This window comes from Panthera pardus, unplaced genomic scaffold (assembly GCF_024362965.1).
Source record: "Panthera pardus isolate Hobbes unplaced genomic scaffold, ASM2436296v1 HiC_scaffold_17, whole genome shotgun sequence".
Taxonomy (NCBI): domain Eukaryota; kingdom Metazoa; phylum Chordata; class Mammalia; order Carnivora; family Felidae; genus Panthera; species Panthera pardus.
In genome coordinates this window covers 25,944,152-25,963,007 of record NW_026526732.1, presented here as the reverse complement: position 1 = coordinate 25,963,007, position 18,856 = coordinate 25,944,152, and the positions used below count along the sequence as shown (strand labels likewise).

Genomic DNA, 18,856 nt, shown 5'->3' with positions numbered 1-18,856 from the left:
TGCCAGAATACTCTCCATAACTAATATTTGTATTGTTTTGACAACAGGTACCTTGCTTTTTTCCTTTTCTAGTTATAACATATAGGCAACTAGACATATATACAAGCACATGCAGATTTAATGATGGTGTCTTTTATGATTCACCTTGACCATTCTTTTGTGACTCCTCCCATCAAAAACATTCAGTAATTCCCAGTGGCATTCCTAACATATTTGACACCCTGACTGGGTCATTTTTATAACCCCCTTTCCCCAGCTCCACTGTGTGATGAAATGATTTTCATGCAGTAAATAATAATCAACATAGTTTTTTTAATCTTTTCAAACAACAAATAAAATGGATGGTTTCAATTTTGAAGATTTCTCAGCTTCATAGAATATTTTATGTATGAACTAAAATTCGCACTTTTTCAGGCAAAAATATTACACTTGTATTTTGCATTTATTATAAGAAAATAGAAAACTCCAAGCGATCCCATACAATGACATCAGTGAGGTTGCTCAAGTTCTGATTTTTTGACTCAACAATCCCAGCTGTGTCTGCCCAAGGCAAACTCAAAAATTCCCAATTTACTCTTGGATTCATGCAGCTGAGCGTGGGTGTGTTGGGGGCTAACCGTATAACTGGGAGTTTGCTGAAATAACTTCCATGTAGAACACAGTGCTTAGTAAAGGATAAATAATTAGAATGTGATCATTGAAACTTTACAGTGTATTTTTATTATTTATTTATTAAAAAACTATTTTTAACGTTTATTTATTATTGAGAGACAGAGAGACACAGAGCATGAGCAGGGTAGGGGCAGAGAGAGAGGGAGAAATAGAACTCGAAGCAGGCTCCAGGCTCTGAGCTGTCAGCACAGAGCCCGACGCGGGGCTCGAACTCACAGACGGTGAGATCGTGACCTGAGCCGTAGTCGGACGCTCAACCGACTGAGCCACCCAGGCGCCCCTACAATGTATTTTTAAAACTCAACATTAATGACAGCAATTGTTTAAGAGTAAAATTTACAATTTTTTTTTTTTTTTTTTTTTGAAGAGGAGGGGTATTTGATCACTTCCCTGTTTAGAATTTTAGGCACAAGGTGATGATTACAATCAGAATGACTGGATTTTATTATTGTTTTTCAAAATAATCTTTACAAGGGATCCCCACCCCACACACCTACTGCCCTTACCTGGAGCTACTCTTAACACCTCCATATTTAGTCAGCCACTGGTAACTCCTCATTGTTGACATAATTGGATGCAAAGTGATGACCAGTAACAAAGTTCTCCACCAATGGCCTCAACGTCTTTTTAGCCTACCCCTCCACATCTCCTCTCTTATGAAAGGAAGAAATCACCATCATCTAGAACAGTGGAAATACTTTGTTTCCTGATCCCTCCTCCTCCTTTTTTTTTATTTTATTTCTTTAATACGTCTCTGTATTTGTTCATAATTCTCCCTCTGACAACCTAAGTATAAAAAGCCCAGGCTTTAGAGCTAGAATATTCAGGGTTTAAATTTGCTCTCTGTACTTTATAAATTGTGGGATCTTGGGCAAGTTATGGAACCTATCTAGGCCTTAGCCTCCTCACCTGGAAAAATAGTGACAAAAGCCCTGTTTACACATAGCAAGATGTGAGGAGATGAGAACCTAAAATATAATGAGATTGTCTGTCACAATAACTATCATTTTATCTTTTATCTCCATTGCTAAATTTCACATATCTGATACTTACAGAGCTTTGTTCAAAATAGGCTCTCACAGGGGGCAACTGGGTGGCTTGGGAGGTTGAGTATCTGACTCCTGATTTCAGCTCACGTCTGATCCAGGGTTTCATGAGATTGAGCCCCTTGTTGGGCTCCTTGCTAACAGCACAGAGCCTACTTGGGATTCTCTCTCTCTCTGCCCCTTCCCTGTTTGCATGCACATGCTGTCTCTCTCTCTCTTTCAAAATAAATAAATAAACTAAAAAAAAAAAAAAAAAATAGGCCCTCCTATCAATTGAAATGAATTGATTAAACCTTTTTAAGGAAAATTTTTTCCCCTTGTATTTGTATTTTCTGAGGTTGCCACAATAAAATATATTGTTTAAGTGATTAAAAAAAAAAAAAAAACAGTTAAGAGTATTTCTTAGACTGAATAGAAGACAAAATTCCAAAATAAACTTCAGAGAGCTGAAGCAGGGAGAACAGGCAGGAAAATGGAGCCCTGAAGAGGTCTACCCATGTAATAAGGGCTGCCACCTGGGCGGGAGCAGGCACCTTAGCTGACACTGAGCCTCAAAGCCCTACCTTCCCCCGGCTCCATCAGAAGGTATGCTCCTGGGGAAGGAAGAACAAGTGACATTTCAAGAATTGTCCCCACGTTACTTGAGGAATATAAAAGGCAATGATATTTAAATGGGATTTAATTATATAGCCATGTACCTAGATCGTTTCCAGGGGGGGAGAAGGGACACCAAACCATGGGATGATAGATACACCGTAGAGGCTCGGGCTCTAGTCCTTTCTATAATTACCTCAGCTATGAGCCTTAAGCATCATCATGAGAAGACAATCTCGGATATTTCTCGGTTGGCCGTAGTTCCTCTTCTTCAGCTGTCAAGACCTCTCTGGTTTGGAACAAACACCGCGACAAAACGGGGAGGCAGCGCATAGCTGGGAACCGTAACCACCCGGGAATCTGCGTGAGGTGTCCATTTCACCTTCAGAAACATCTTAGCATTTTGAGCGGCTCAGAGGTCAGGAATGCTGTTGTCATCAGGGTGAGGGCTGCGTCCTGAATAAATACCAAGTTAGAAGGAAGATGACTCAGCCCTCAGAGCTGCCTAAACCTCATACTCCTCTGATATTTTAAGCAACAGAGAGTGGTAAGCAGCTGTTAGATATCTTTGCTTCTTTGTTCAGGCAAAGCTTAGCCTGTTCCATTTGGGAAGAAAATATTCATAATTTCCAGCCCATTTTAAGTTCTCTTTTCTTAGAATTGTTATTGCACACATAGCCTGGACCGTACAACTTAGTTTTCTGTAGTTCCGTCTCATTTTCTAATTATTTCCTGGTCCCAAGTGGGTACTGGGATTGTTGCAGGAAAAGAATCTACCTTGCATTCTTCTTATATTCTCTCTAAACTTAAAGATTTAGGGCTGGGTGCATAGGAGGTCGTGCATACAATACTCAAACGAGCAAGTTACTTCTACATTCATTCTTTCCTTTGAACTTTACCACACCCCCATAGAGTAATTGTTATTATCTCTATTTCCTAGGCCAGGAAACTAAGGTTTGGAGAGATTAAGTACTCTGCCAGAGATCATATAACTAGTAATTTGCAGTACCTGAATGTACATATTTTTTCTGAAAATGTATTTACATAATATAAATTCTGTAAATTTATTATAAATTCCATCTTAAATTTTATGTAATGAGACCTTAGTTGAAAGACTGTTAAACATATATTTAACTTCCTCAAGGTAGTGGCTTCCCGTCGCTCACCTTTTTTCCTCTGGCTCTGGAACCAGAACACCTTTTGAAATGTGTAAAGCTGTAGGTCTAGAACGTAATTATTTACACACACACACACACACACAAGTTTATGTGTGCATATGTAAAAAGAAATGGCACAGGAAAATTCCCAACTAATAAGCAAACACAAATTCATTTGTATTTTTGGTTAATATGTTTGTAGTAGATGTTCTGAGAATTCACAATGTTCTGGGGGCATTATTATTTATCTTAAAGGTAAGGAAGAATCAACAATTGTCTGTGGTTAAAGCAGGCAAAAATGATCTAAATAGTTGAAAGAGACTCATTTCAGTCAAAAGGTATTTATGAGCACCTGTATTTTCTGTCACGGTCAGAGAGTGGTTTTGAACACAAAATTGGGGAAGGTCAGACACCCTGGACGTTCAATCCAGAGAACCCAGTTTTATACACCAAAATGACTCAGGAGGACCTGGAGAGCTACCTAGCTTTTTCATTCTGGTCTCGTGCTGCGAATGGACAGCAACTCTGAGATTGACGGAAGACGCTTGCCTCAATGATTGTGTTATGATTCATAGATTCCTGGTACATAACGTAATTGAGTATTTTGCCTTTAGAGGCTTCCTCTTTCAGTTCTTGCTAGGCTAGAGTAAATAAACATCCTATTTATATCAACAAAGTAATAATTTAAGCAAATTAAACGTTAAAGCCTATTAAAATTGTTAAAGAACTTGAGTTTCAGTATGGGTAAGTGCAAGCACAGCAATTTAGTCTTCATTTGAGAGATTATTGAGTATGATGTGCAAACATTTTATGCTACTCGTGTAATTAATGTCCTTGGCAATTTACCACACCTTTTGCTTTATTTGTGAAAATTGTAAAGGATTAACTGTACAGAGATGCTTGAAGAAGTTGACTTAATGGATCACCAAAGTAAGGGAAGAGTGGTCCAGGGAGGGGTGGGGGATAAGAGAACACTCAGAAGATCGTTAATGTAGCTACAGAGAAATCTCTATTTCTGTCTCCTGGTTTGATCTCTCCAGCCTACGCCCTATGCACTAACCTAGAATAGATCACTGTGCTGCTCTGTTAAGGATAATGTACGGACATTTAGATTGATGATTACTGCTGCATTCAAGGTTCTGTAAATAATGATAACATTACTGTCTGGCACATTATATAAGATCACCTAAATTATAAGTAGAAGATGTATCATGTCATGATCACGTCTAATATATGTAATTTACAGGCTTAATTTTCACTGTCATAAGTGTCTGTTGAAGAGGGCAAGAGAAATCACTCTTACCCAGAAAAATATGGGAAGGAAGCCTATGTCTTTTTCTAAATCTGGAGTTTAAGAATTGTGCAATCGAAAGGAAAATCCCTCTCAAGGGGAAAAACGAAATCATTTACCATCACCCCCTCCCACTAGATTTCATCAAGCACATTTGGTGAACTTAGCATGTATTGGACATGATGCTGAGCATGGCGGCCTGGTGGAAGGAGGTGGAAAAAAAGTGTTGGACATCTGCCTTGCTTTCGCTAATACCACTAACTCATTGAGGAAAGTGTGACAGTCTGCCTTTTAGTTTTGGTTAGGGAGGATCCTGAAGTGTTATTAAAAATTCTCGTATTCAGTTTTCCTTTTGTCCTCTGAGTTTTAGGCATTTTGTTGTTGTTTTTCACTGAGAGCCTATTTAGCTAATTGTACCCTTTCTCTCAGTGATGATTATTCATTTTTCAAATATTTCTTCCTCTCCCCAAACAGCTTTATCATTTCTTATCTCATCTGTCTTCCCTTTTTTATAGTTTTGCTGTTTTTCTTTACATAACAACTTTGAATTCCATCTACCAAGGTTTTTTCCATCAGTTATAATTTTGTAAGTTGGTCTACAAACCTACCACCGTCATTACCTCCTGGTGCGTGAAGTTATTTCCAGTTCATAGCTTTTCACACATCCAGAAATGGCCATCCTTTTGTTTTGTTCTTTAGTCCATTCCTCTATAGCTGTTCTTTCACAAGTGACCATTAAGCATCTAGTGTATTAGGTTGAACTTTATGAAGTTGATATTTATGTAGGTCAAAAACTGCCAAATATCAGCAATTGCAAGTGGTTCAACCAAATTTGTCTTTTCAATACACATTTGTCATTAATTATATGCATATAATTGAAAAATATGCAACGTTTTGTGTATATGTGCGTATCTATTCCTTGATTAAATGAGTAGTGCCAACCTGTATCGAATACAGAGTCCATTTAAACAGGGGACTCTTCCTGGCCTCTGTATTCTGTTCCACTGGTGTTTGCTGCTACCCAGTTGTCATGAGAGACCATGACTTTGCTTCTTCCCCTTGTATTGTTTGGGTCTTTATAGTATTTTCAATCAGTAGATTTTAGCTGATATTAGTAGATCTGCTAATATTTTAATAATATTTTAATATTAATTTATTATTTATATTTAATATTATTAATCTAATTAATTAATTAATTAAATATTTTAATAATTATTCTCCTGTTCGCCTTCTCTTAGTCTATTCTATTGGCCTTTGGATTTCCCCAACATTAATTTCAGAACGTACGTTGCGTTTTTATGTTGACTAATATCATCTTCATAGCCCAGATCTCTGTCATGTTTTCTCATGGTTCCTTGCTGACCGAAATCTTGTTCTTGATTCATGGATGCAATATCTTCTCTTACCTCTTTAAAAGTGATAATAGCTTTATTTGTTTCTTTGTTTAGTTTTCTTCTCCTTGAAAGTCTCTTTTTCCTCCCACTTCCTTCTCATCTCACTCATCCTCAATGCCTGGTCATATTTAAGAGTGATGTTTTGCCAAGATGACTGGAGGCTCTGCGTTCATGGTTGGAACTTGTCAGCTGTGGGCTTTATTGTCACCTAAACTGGCTGTCTTATCAGGCAAACTGCAACATCAGTATCTTAGTGCCTCTCCTCTTTGCTCTATCAGTTTTCCCAGAGACAAATCTTCCAATTTCCAGCTGCAAGGTTCTAAGGCTGGGCTATTAGCATCCCTCACTAAGTGGAGAGAGGAACGGAGATCTCAAATTCAGTACGTAAACCTTTCGCTAATTCCACAATATGCAGCATGCCATTTCTTTTCTCCACTAGACTTGGTGCTCCCAAAGGCAGGGAATTTTTGTTTTACTGTCTCTAGAGAGTCAGCTTCCGATTCCGCTGTTGGGTGGGGTAAGGATTTTTACACAGAATGGAGGGGGGCATATGGACATCTGTTTCACAAACAGTCTTAATCAGTCATCTTTTGTTTTTGTTCGGTTCCACTTTCACCCTCACTTTTAGGGATGCAGGTGCTGAAAATATCTGAGTGTAAGGGAGGTTTTGCGAGACAAATGAAAGTTTCTCAGATTTCTCTGCTACCAGTTTAGGATTCTCTTTTTTAGTTTGCTAAGCCATTTAATACTTATTCTTCTGTTTTTCATCATCTGAAGTTTTATTGCTATTCTTTCATCCTCTGTGCTCTTTGTCTTTATAGATTTATGCCTCAAAAGATCCCTTCACCATTGTTTTATAGGGTTTATGGAAGGGCTGGATAAAAGGCACACATCCAATCCCCCATCTTTAACTGGCATTCCCTGCTGTTATCTTTTATTATTTCCTTCTTGCTTCCTTGGTTTACTTGGTCACTCCTTTACTAGCGCTTTGAGTAATCACTTACCTCGTTTATTTAAATCTTTCTTGGTTTCCAATAAATGTATTTAAAATGAAAACTCTTCTCTCAGTACTCCTTCACTTCCAGAATTTGACCTGTAAATGTTCATTGTTATTTCACTGTAGATGTTCACAATTTTTTTCTTGTATTTTTCTTCACATTACGTTTACATTGCATTTTTGGGTGGAATGCTGTATAGTTTACAGTTACATGGGATTTTGACAGTTGTCACTTGCTAATTTTTTTTTTTTATTTTACTGCATCGTGATTAGATCAAAAGGTCCATATGATATTGATTTTTTTTTTTTTTTTTTTGGAATTCATTACAGCCATTTGGTGGCCTGTTTCATGACAGGTTTTTTGGGTCATCCATGAATATCTGGGGGAAAAATGTGTCCTCTCTGTGGAGTGAAAAGATTTCCAGAAAGTTATACATCAAATTTATTGATCCTCATCTTCTTTACTCTGTACAGCTCCTTGGTCCTCCTTCATGGTTCTTCTATCCTCCTGCAAATTTAAAAATCTCCCTTTCTTGTCTACCATCTGCAGGATTACAGAAAGAGCCAGCAACTGCTGGAAATTATAATAGTTCTCCATGCTGTGAGTTTTCTTGACCTTTCTTCCATTTCATTAATACAATGCGATTTTGGCTATTTGTATTTTTCCGTTTAGCTGTTTGCTACAGGAGGCCTCTGTTCTTTGTTTATTCCTTATATTGTCTATTCTTATGTTTTCAGAGTGCCCTCAGTTTCATGCAGAAGTAGTACCTGAGAGTTGATCCTACCGGTATTTTAGAATTAAGTTAGATTTAGAGTTCATCCTGTCCAGATGAGTCTTACATTCTAAGATCAAATAAATAATTACAGAGAGGTAGGGGTTTTAAAGAGACTCACATCAAATATTTTAATTTTATAAGTAGAAAAACTGAGGCCTAGAGAAGTTCAGTAACTTCTACACTGGTTAATCTTCAACTGGTTAATCTAAGTTCTTCTGGTTAGTTTAATTGGACTAGTAACACTTGGCTCAACTTAAAATTGAGGATAAAAAATGTCTTCATGGACCTAATGATGAAATATGATTATATTTGACAATATTTTAAGCAGTGAGAGGGTTTTAAAAAATGTTTATTTATTTACTTTCAGAGAGAGACAGAGAGCACAAGCAGGGTGGGGGGCAAAGAGAGAAGGAGAGAGAATCCCAAGCAGGCTCTCAGCGCACGGCTCTGTCATACCAACCGTGAGCTCACGACTGGAGCCAAAGTCAAGAGTTGACCGCTGAACCCACTGAGCCACCCAGGTGCCCAACAATGAAAGGATTTTTTATTATAGTTCTGCTAAGTTTCACAAAAGCAGAATTCTTCTGAATGCCTGATGCATATATCAACCAGTATTGCTGTTAATATGTATCAGGCATATTGTGAAGGTTTCCGATTTCGGGAATGATTAAATATTCTAGCTCTCTCAGAACTTCTGGTTCAGTAGAGAAGGCACAAACATAAGAGAGAAACCCAATAGAGCGGGGCAAGTACTTTAGGAGAAGAAAGCTACAGGTCAGAGATTTTTTGTAAGGGAGTGTCCACAGCACCCAGGAGGTCAAGGGAGGCTTCACAGAGGAGAGATTATATTCTCCAGCAACTCTGAGTCAACATTGAATCCCTCACTTAAAATGACTATCTCTCCTTTATTATCTGATGAACACCCCCAGGAAATTGTGAGGCTTTTGGTACTTCTAGAGAACATTGTGAGAGTGGAGGTGTAGCAGAAACTGAGGTTTCAGTGTTGAACTGTGCTTGGTTTTTAGAGAGCCTATGGATCATAGATCTTGTAGAAAATGGGAAGCCATTGGAAGGAAATATTTATGTGTGGTACTGGTGATGTCTTAAGTACATTGGGCTATTCAAGAATAGACTGGGTACCTTTGTCTGTTGGACATTCACAGGAAGACATTTTATTATAATTAGGCTTAGGGTTGCCATTTCTTTTTATCCATGGCCATTCCTCGTCCATGTGTTCTCATTTTGCTAGTAAAGCTATAATTAGAGTGAGCTGACAAGAACCCAAGTCAGGAAGAAAATTGAGGCAGCTGATGAAGAACCTGACAGAAATTTAGGGGAGTCACTTAAATGTTCTCCAGATTCGTCAGCCTCTCAAATTTCATTCAGATTTTCCTTTATATATCATTTCTTCTCTTGTCTCCCCACTTCCTACCTCCTTCTTTTCCCTTACTCTCTGTCTTTCTCTCTGGGCCATTATTTCCTTCCTTCCTTCCTTCCTTCCTTCCTTCCTTCCTTCCTTCCTTCCTTCCTCCCCTGCCTCTTTTTTAACTTCTTTCCTTCTTTTCTTCAACACAGAAACTGCTTCTATATTTTTGTTCCCTTATAGAAGACCTCTTGGGATGACAATGACATATTCTATATCATTACCATTGCTTGATGGTAAACCCTGAACCATCTGGGGCTCATTTCAGGCTGTGACAGAGTCAGTATTCTAAGCATCTAGACTCAGAATTTTTCTTTTTTCTTTTTTTTTTTTTTTTGTATTTCAGTAGGTTATACCTCATGTATCCAATAGGAGGAGAAGTCAGTTTTCAAACAATAAAATCATTATCAACCCGAATAATTGCTTTTCTTAATCACTAAACAAAGTAAATTCTATAAGGAGTAAAACCTTAAAGAGCCCATGGTTTCTCATGTGGGTTCCAAATCACTTGGAGTTGCATTACACGTGTGCATCCAGAATGGCAGTCTTTGGTTTATTCAGTTATCACTCTGTATTCTTCGGTAGTTATATACAAGTTGTAGTGGTGACACGACATGATAATTCATCTGAGTTTCTATCACATTTATATTGCTTTTTGTTTTGGGTTGTTCCAAGTTTGTGTCATAGTTTTTTTTTTTTTTTTTAAATTATAGTTTGCCTCTCTTCTTTGAATTAGTCATATACGTGTAACATTAAAGGGGCAGCAAAAATAGACAGATACTTAGGTAAGCTCTTACCGAGATCAGAAGAGATGGTCTCTGAATTCTCAGAGCTTAAAATCTCAAGACATGATATGATCAATACTTACTACAGGCAGATTATGATAATGGTCATAAAATACATATTTAAAAAATGGTCTAGAAAATCAGAGTGATAAGGACACCTGTAGCTGAGGCACATCAAGAAAGGCTTCCTGGTGGTGGCATTTAGATGACCATTGAACAATGTGTGGGAGTTCAAGGATGTAAGGTGAGGGGGATTAGGGGCAAAGCACACATATAGGGCAAAGGCCTGAGTGTCTGAAGCGTGTGACCCAATCAGGGAGGGGACATAGGTCACAGGTAAGGAAGTCCTGAGAGGTAAATCTTGCTCCTGAGAGCACAGGGGACAGAGTCAGAATGGAGACAAATTTATGGGCAAACTGAGAGCTTATAATTTATTCTACAGGATAATGCTGGGCAATCAACGCATGCTCTGAGCCAAAGAGTAATCAGATGAGAATAATACTTTAGAAAGATAATCTGGTGAGTTGTGTAACAGGGACTGGAAGGGGAATGTGACTGGAAATTGGGGGGGGGGGGGCAGAGAGAAAACAGGTGTGATTAGGGTGGTGATAGAAAGGAGTTGGAGGGAGGTGGTCGGTTGATGGCAAGAGACTCCCCAGATTTGGCCATTGATTTGAGGAAGGAGCAAAGGAGCAGAAGTTAAAAAACAAAACAAAACAAAACAAAACAAAACAAAACAACAACAACGAAAAGGAAAGACAGACCCCTCCCTCAGTGTTTCTGCTGGGGCGTGACTGGTAGCAATGGTGGCTCCCCAGGAAGAACAAAAAAGTTTGGGGAGGAGCTTTTGGGGCAGGGGTGAGGGTTGTGGATGGCGGATACGAGGTTGTTTTACATCTAAACTAAATGCCGCATATGTCAGCTTAAACCCCTGGACAAATAAGGGATTTAACACCTGACCTTTTGTTCCTCATGCAGCCTATGGGATGGTGCTGCCTTTTGCTCACAGCCTCGATTTTATGAGCGTGTCCTCATTGAAAAGTCCCCGGGCCCCTCTGGCAGTTGTCGCGATATTAGGATCTCCCGAGCTGGAAAACAACAGCGACAGCACCGCGGCAGTAACGTGGACAGCAATCAGGACAACGGTGACCAGCAAAGCCAGCAAGGGCAGAGATTTTGCAGGCTTACGGCGCTCACCATCGCATGAAACGCTACTCATTATATTGCTTCCCGCTCGGTGACTCCGCGCCAAACTCCAGCCTGCCCAGGGTCAGGGCTTGCTGGGGTTGCCGCTGCTCCATTGTGTGTGCTGCACTGGGATCAAAGCATTCTTTCCCCTTCCTCATCTACCTCTTCTCCCTACTGCTTGTCTGCCTTCTCCTGCAGGGGGTCAGGCTGGCCACATTTGCACGTCTCAGTGCATAGCCCTTTTATACAAAGTTTTCTTTGTTAATCAGGAGAAGTAAATGCAAATCCTCTCGATGGACAATGAACTGCTTTGAGAAGAAGGTGTGACAGTGATATAATGACCTGGTGAATTTTCAGGCAAGGGGAATCAAAATATCTTGGTTTTATTTTCCAGAGATTAGTATGTGAGAGGTGTGTGTGTGTGTGTGTGTGTGTGTGCGTGTGCGTGTGCGTGTGTTTGTGGGTGGGGAGATGTGTGTCTTTTTGCCCACATTCTTGCTCTGGCAAACAATGTCCCTATGTAATAGAGTTCTTGAAATCTCTCCTTTTCCACGGTCATATTTGAATTCTCCTTCGGATTTGAGTGTCCGAGCCAGAAGATTTTGTTTTTGTTGCAACTGCGGGATATGTCATGTGTGCCTTCAGTCTGCTCGATGAGCCTTAATACCTCACCTCCGTGTGTCCCTCTGGAAGTCCTTGGCCAGGGTTGGGAGGGGTACACGGGCCACCTTCCTGTCATTAGTCATGAAACCAGATTGAACTGAGACATAAGCACTGCCCTCCATCATGTTTCTCTGCAAGATATTAATAAAAACACAGTGGCCGTACATTCTATTTTTCACTTTTACCTGTCACTGCTTCTTGCACCAATCAAGCAAACAGTTGGTAATCATTTACTTGAAGTACGGGTAAGTTTGAAAGCAGTGTTTTGAAGAGCCCGGCAATCTTTGGGTCTAGCTTACCCTTGAAGATCTTCTTGGGGGACATACCAGGTAGTTATTAAGCACCTAAGAAAAAGGATGGAAGATGAAGAGGTCCGTGTTATGTTTTATTTAATATTCTTTTTCTTTTGTTAGGATAGTAGAATCAAGATGAGGGTCGCTTTATTTGACCTCCTCTCCATGGGAATAATAACTATAATGGGTTTAATTAACTATGTGGTATTGACGTAATTAGTTATCCTGGTGATTACACTTCTTTAATAAAAGCACTGCGTTTGAGATGCATTGGGGTTCTGGAGTCGCACAACCCCGCACCTATACTTCATAACTGTCTAGACATTGGAACCGTGTGCATATTTTACCAACAGCCCTTGAGAGAGGTTATCGTACATGGCTTAAGGTAATTGGGAACTAATGATTTTGCCCCCTGGTTTCAGACTCACTCTGGGCAGAGAGCAGAGAAGCCGTCGGGGGAGGGGCAGCGGCTTATTTTGTGTAGACTGAAAAGGAGGGGGAAGGGCTGGGTTTTGGAAACCATATGCTCTTAGGAACTGTTTCTCTTTAAGCCAGCAATCAGTAAGACAGTAACACCAGAGGGAATTGGGGTGTTTCATCTATGGGTGGACTGTATAAATACATTGAAATAAATGTACAGAGTGTATAGGGACATATGCTCCTATTAAGAGGAATCCTGGCTCCCCACATGTCTAGTAAGCAACACGCGGTCCAATTCGGTATTAAAAGTAGATCGCTGCTTGCATTTGGTCAGCAGGTGACTGGCAACGTCCCTTTCACACGGCGCAGTGGACAATGAAGTCAGACCGTATGGAGAAAAAAATAGGACAAATATAAAAGAAGAAACATATAATGCCAAAATTTCCATATGAACATGTCAATAATAATATCACAAGAAACCCCAGAGAAGAAGAGAACAAAGGCAAAAAGATTATCTAGCTGTGTCTGGGACCGTTCACAATAAAAAAAATCGTGTCCGAACCCTCTTAGCCTCCTCACTATTCAAAGTTGGGAAAAGGAGGAGGAGGGGGAGGGGGAGAGGTGGGGGTGGGGACCTTGCCACCGGTGCGGACGCAGACGGGTTAGAAACCTAGCTGAAATAGACTCTGCCGAGAAATAATAGGTTTTGAGCACCATCTCTTTTGCAGCTAGAAGTGCTATTTCTCTTCCAGTCCGGTTTATTTGACTTTTCTTTTTTCAAAGATGTGCATTCCCCCCGTCACCTCTTCCCGCAGCTCTTTCTCCTGCGGTACCGTGCCGCCTCCCCTGCGCGGCTCCCTGTCTAGAGAGCCACACGGAAATCACTGCAGGCATTTGACCGCTTCACGCCGCATGGGAAGGAACACGGGGGGTCATCATAACAGCCAAACCCATAAACAAGCACCATCGCGAAACCAAACAAATGGGAGAGAAGTGCCTCAGTGGAGGTACCTGCCAACAAGGCTTGTTCCTCTGCCACAAGGGATGCTCCAGCAAAAGCCTCCGTCCCTCATTAAATCAATAAAATCAAGTGTCCTTTATTTTAAGCCTCTGCACTGTAATCCAAGGAGAGGGGCCCAGGCTTTTCATCTCATTGTTTCAAAACAGATCGTTTGGTTGGAATTGACAAAAGGTTCATTCCTTTACCTTTGTGGAAATGTCAGTAAAAAGGCAGGTGCTGGGCATTTGGACTCTTTTGCTCAGCAGAAGAAAAAAAGGAGAGAGTGTGTGTGTGGGGAGGGAAGGGGGGGGGGGGGATCCGTGACAGGCTAACTACATGTACTGAAGCTTTCTAAGACATTTTGTTTAGCTTGATATTGTGCAGCAGTGAGGAGAGAGGTGGAATCTATTGTGTGCCAGCTGCATGAATCACCGGATTGAAGTCTAACAGCCTCAGATCCTCTTTTATACAGTAGAGGGGAGATTAAAGCAGGGAGCTCATATGTCACAAAATAGAGGTACAATGCAGTTCTGGCTTGCTTAGTGCACTCAGCCAGCATTTGATCCAAATTTAGCCAAAGGGAACGAAGGAACGTGTGAGGCTATCAGCCGGGGAGGTGACAAATGTTGGGCTGTAATATCCAAAATTCCTTTTCTGTTTCCAAAATGTCATCTCTCCTCTGTCAGCTTCATTATGATTGAATCTATGTATAGTCACAGACCAACTGGAAACAAACAAAAACACCAAACCCGAGCTAAATTATTCTACACCTGCCTCTTCCTAAGCTGTGTAATTGATAGGGAGCACGGAGAAGTTTTCTCTCTAGGACTTACAAACTCATTTGTTTAACAAGTATTTGCTGAATGCTATAGTATATTCTAGAAACTGAAAGGGATACACAAGGGATCTAACACATATCTTCCTACTCTCTAAAAGCTTGTAGTCTGGATAAGAAGACAAGGCAGACATACAGACAGACGGATAAACACACACACATATACTCTCAGGAACAAAGGCAACAGAGCATTTTGTTTAATGACTAAATATGGGAGCATGAACAAGAAGTGTTATAGGAATTCGGAAAAAGTGAATTCTGAGCTAAATGTTTTTTGAAAACAGAGTAGAGAAAAGGAACAATTTATGTTTGGAGTATCAGCTCTTGTGGATATCTTACAGGTGCTATGCCACGTAAAACAGTGTGTGGATAGAGTCGTATTATTATCACCCCCATTTAATAGAGAAAGAAACTGAAGCCCAGAGAGATAAGTAACTCGTCCAGAGTGATGTCGGAAAAGAAGAGGCAGGGCAGGATTTTAAACTTTCAGTCTATTAACTCTTCACCACATTCTCAACCTGCTTGGAAAAAGAATGGAAGGGAGATGGTCTGAAGGAGCAATCAGCCTGGCCTCCCTTCCCTTTCCCCTTGCTGAGTAGTTTCTCTACGTGTCTTCACTGAAACTTCCAGGCCCTTATCCCCTTATCTGTGTCAGTTTCAAATGAATTATCACTCACTTTCTCTGTATTTAGATTTCCTTCCCTGAACAGACTTCATCATCAAATCAGTAATAAAACTTTATTTCAGAAGAAATTTTAGTGGTGGCTTGCCTAAGGCCAAATAAGTTCTTATTTGCAGACATGAGATCACAATTTGTCTTTTGAAGCCCGGTCCAATGTTCCTTCTGTTGGGTTTGCCGCATCTATCACACCCCTGCTATTTGCTTTTCTTTTTGCTTTATAGACGAAACCTCAAATGAGATGGAGGCCCATGCAGCCCTGGCCATCTGCAACGTCAAGGTCCCCAGTTACCATTGAGTGGTCACATCTGCTCACTGACAGGGCTACTCATCTCCTTCTGAGACTCCCAGGAGCCATTGGAGAGATTCTCTCTTTCCAGGTCCTCGATGCAGTTGGTAAATGATCTCATTTTACAGTTTAGTGCAAACATTGACATCATCTGACATACCACCTTTCACCTGAATAAATTCCACGTCTGGACTCCCAACTCCCCTACTTCCTGCCCAAAGCCAGAAGAGCTGCCCCTCACTGGACTTTCCGACGCTAACTGGTAGGACCGTTGAGGGTTGTTTTGGGGAGCTGGTGTCCTTCTTAGCTTTCAAGGTTCCCCCCGTTCTGTCTCAGAAGTCTGGGACCCGTGAACCACCCTACCTCCCTCAGTGAGAATCTGAACTCAGAGAAGAGCCTAAGACATGGAATTGTAAAAATCTTTAAGGCTCAATAGTATTTTTCTCAGTACATGAGTTTTTAAATTTTTATTTAATAGGATAAAGCAGCCACATATAAAGAAACACATTGATAACTCTGGGGTATCAGGCACCATGGAAAATGACTAAGGCACTTTGGGAGCAACAGTCCTAAAATCACCTCACCTCACGGGTGGGTCATTTCTTCCATTTATACATGGACAGATTGCCCTGCTTATCAGCTCAAAGCCAAATCTTCAAACTAGGGAAACTCTCCCATTCCATTTACCTCAGGATGGACCTTGTTCTTATGATTTTTCTGGCACTTTCTATGGCCTTTTGTCATCTGTACTTCTTTACTTTCTATGGCTAAGGACGTATAAGTTCATTCAACTTGATAATTCTTCCTTTGATCCTGTTGCATACTTTCACAATTTTGGTTATCTCCCCCTTTTTACTGCCCTGGCTTTCAAGTGTATCTTCTATATATCCCCTGCCACTGTTTCTCAGTGACTACTCATGTTTTAGAAGATTGATTAACCTCAAATTGACAGTTTCTTGTGGCAATTACTAAGTCCTGATTCTTCTCCGTGTCTTTTGAAATTCAACCCTTCTAACAATCTTGTCTTCTAGAATAATCACTCTCAACCCCTCAGACCCTCAATTTCTTTTAGAACAAATGCTTGTAATGCTGCTGTAAGTCTTGAAGTAAAATGCATTGACAATATAACTTTCCTACTCATGTAATTTTAATAATTCAACATAATGCCTTAACTGTATATAAATAAGAATTAAAGGAAAGTAATTTATAATAAAATAATATACATCAATATAGCAATCCCTGTCAAAATAACACCAGCATTCTTCATGGAGCTAGAACAAACAATCCTAAAATTTGTATGGAATCAGAAAAGACCCTGATTAGCCAAAGCAATCTTGAAAAAAAAAAAAAAAAAAACAACAAAGTGGGAGGCATCACAATCCCAGACTTCAAGATGTATTACAAAGCTCTAATCATCAAGATAGTATGGTACTGGCACAAAAACAGACACCCAGATCAATGGAATAGAGTAGAAAACTCAGAAATGGACCCACGAATGTTTGGCCAACTAATCTTTGACAAAGCAGGAAAGAATATCCAAAGGAATAAAGACAGTCTCTTCAGCAAGTGGTGCTGGGAAAACTGGACCACTTTCTTACACCATACACAAAAATAAGCTCAAAATGGATGAAAGACCTAAATGTAAGATGGGAAGCCATCAGAATCCTAGAGGAGAAAACAGGAAAAACCCCTTTGACCTTGGCCGCAGCAACTTCTTACTCAACACGTCTCCAGAAGCAAGGGAAACAAAAGCAAAATGAACTATTGGGACCTCATCAAAATAAAAAAGCTTCTGCACAGCGAAAAAAACAATCAGCAAAACCAAAAGGTAACCAATGGAATGGAAGAAGATATTTGCAAATGACATATCAGATAAAGGGTTAGTATCCGAAACCTATAAAGAACTTATCAGACTCAACACCCAGAAAAACAAATAATCCAACAAAGAAATGGGCAAAAGACATGAACAGACACTTCTCCAAAGAAGACATCCAGATGGCCAACCGACACATGAAAAAATGCTCAACATCACTCATCATCAGGGAAATACAAATCAAAACCACAATGGGATACCACCTCACACCTGTCAGAATGGCAAACATGAACAACTCAGGCAACAACAGATGTTGGCGAGGATGCAGAGAAAGAGGATCTCTTTCTCACCCCTGTTGAGAATGCAAGCTGGTGTAGCCACTCTGGAAAACAGTATGGAGGTTCCTCAAAAAATTAAAAATAGAATGACTCTACGACCCAGCAATTGCACTACTAGGTATTTATCTAAGGGATACAGGTGTGCTGTTTTGAAAGGGCACATGCACCCCAATGTTTATAGCAGCACTATTGACAATAGCCAAAGTATGGAAAAAGCCGAAATGTCCATTGATGGATGAATGGATAAAGAAGGTGTGGTATATATATATATATATATATATATATATATATATATATATACACAATGGAGTATTACATTACTCGGGAATCAAAAAGAATGAAATCTTGCCATTTGCAACCATGTGGATGGAACTAGGGGGTATTATGCTAAGCGAAATTTGTCAGTTAGAGAAAGAAAAATATCATATGACTTCACTTACAGGAGGACCTGAAGATACAAAACAGATGAACATAAGGGAAGGGAAGCAAAAATAATATAAATACACGGAGGGGGTCAAAACATAAGAGACTCTTAAATATAGAGAACAAACAGAATGTTGCTGGAGGGATTGTGGGAGGGGAGATGGGCTAAATGGGTAAGGGGCATCAAGGAATCTACTCCTGAAATCATGGTTGCACTATATGCTAACTAACTTGGATGCGAATTAAAAGATAAATGAATAAATTAATTAAAAATATGCATCAATATATAGAAACACCATTAATACAATAGATACAAATTCAGATTGATATAAATGTGAATCAAATATCATTAGCAGCACTACCATGAAAACTACGATTCCCGGGGCACCTTTGTGGCTCAGTAGGTTACAAACAACTCCTGATTTTGACTCACGTCATGGTCTCAGAGTTTGTGAGATTGAGCCCCACATCAGGCTCTGCGATGATGGCACAGAGCCTGCTTGGGATTGTCTGTTTCCTTCGCTCTCTGCCCCTCTCCTGCTTATGCTCTTTCTCTCTCTCTTCTTATCTCAAATATAAATAAACATTTAAAAATATGATTAATGAACTGATGAGCAAAGTTTGATAAAGATTTCAATAAACAAAATATAGTAGTTATGTATTTGACAACAGGCAAAAACCTTTGTGTATTTATGAAATAAATTTAGATCCTATCCTGAAATAATTGTAAACATTACTTTACATGTATGAGTGTCCATGAATCATTCAAAAGGTTATTTG

General features: G+C 39.8%; 1 long non-coding RNA gene across 1 annotated transcript; it reads left to right on the top strand.

The window, feature by feature from the left end:
- Positions 1–10,495: 10,495 nt before the first annotated feature.
- On the top strand, positions 10,496–12,157 carry LOC109249828 (uncharacterized). Its single transcript, XR_002072777.2, has 2 exons — positions 10,496–10,654; positions 11,114–12,157. It is a non-coding gene; the product is annotated as an uncharacterized LOC109249828 (long non-coding RNA).
- Positions 12,158–18,856: the final 6,699 nt, after the last annotated feature.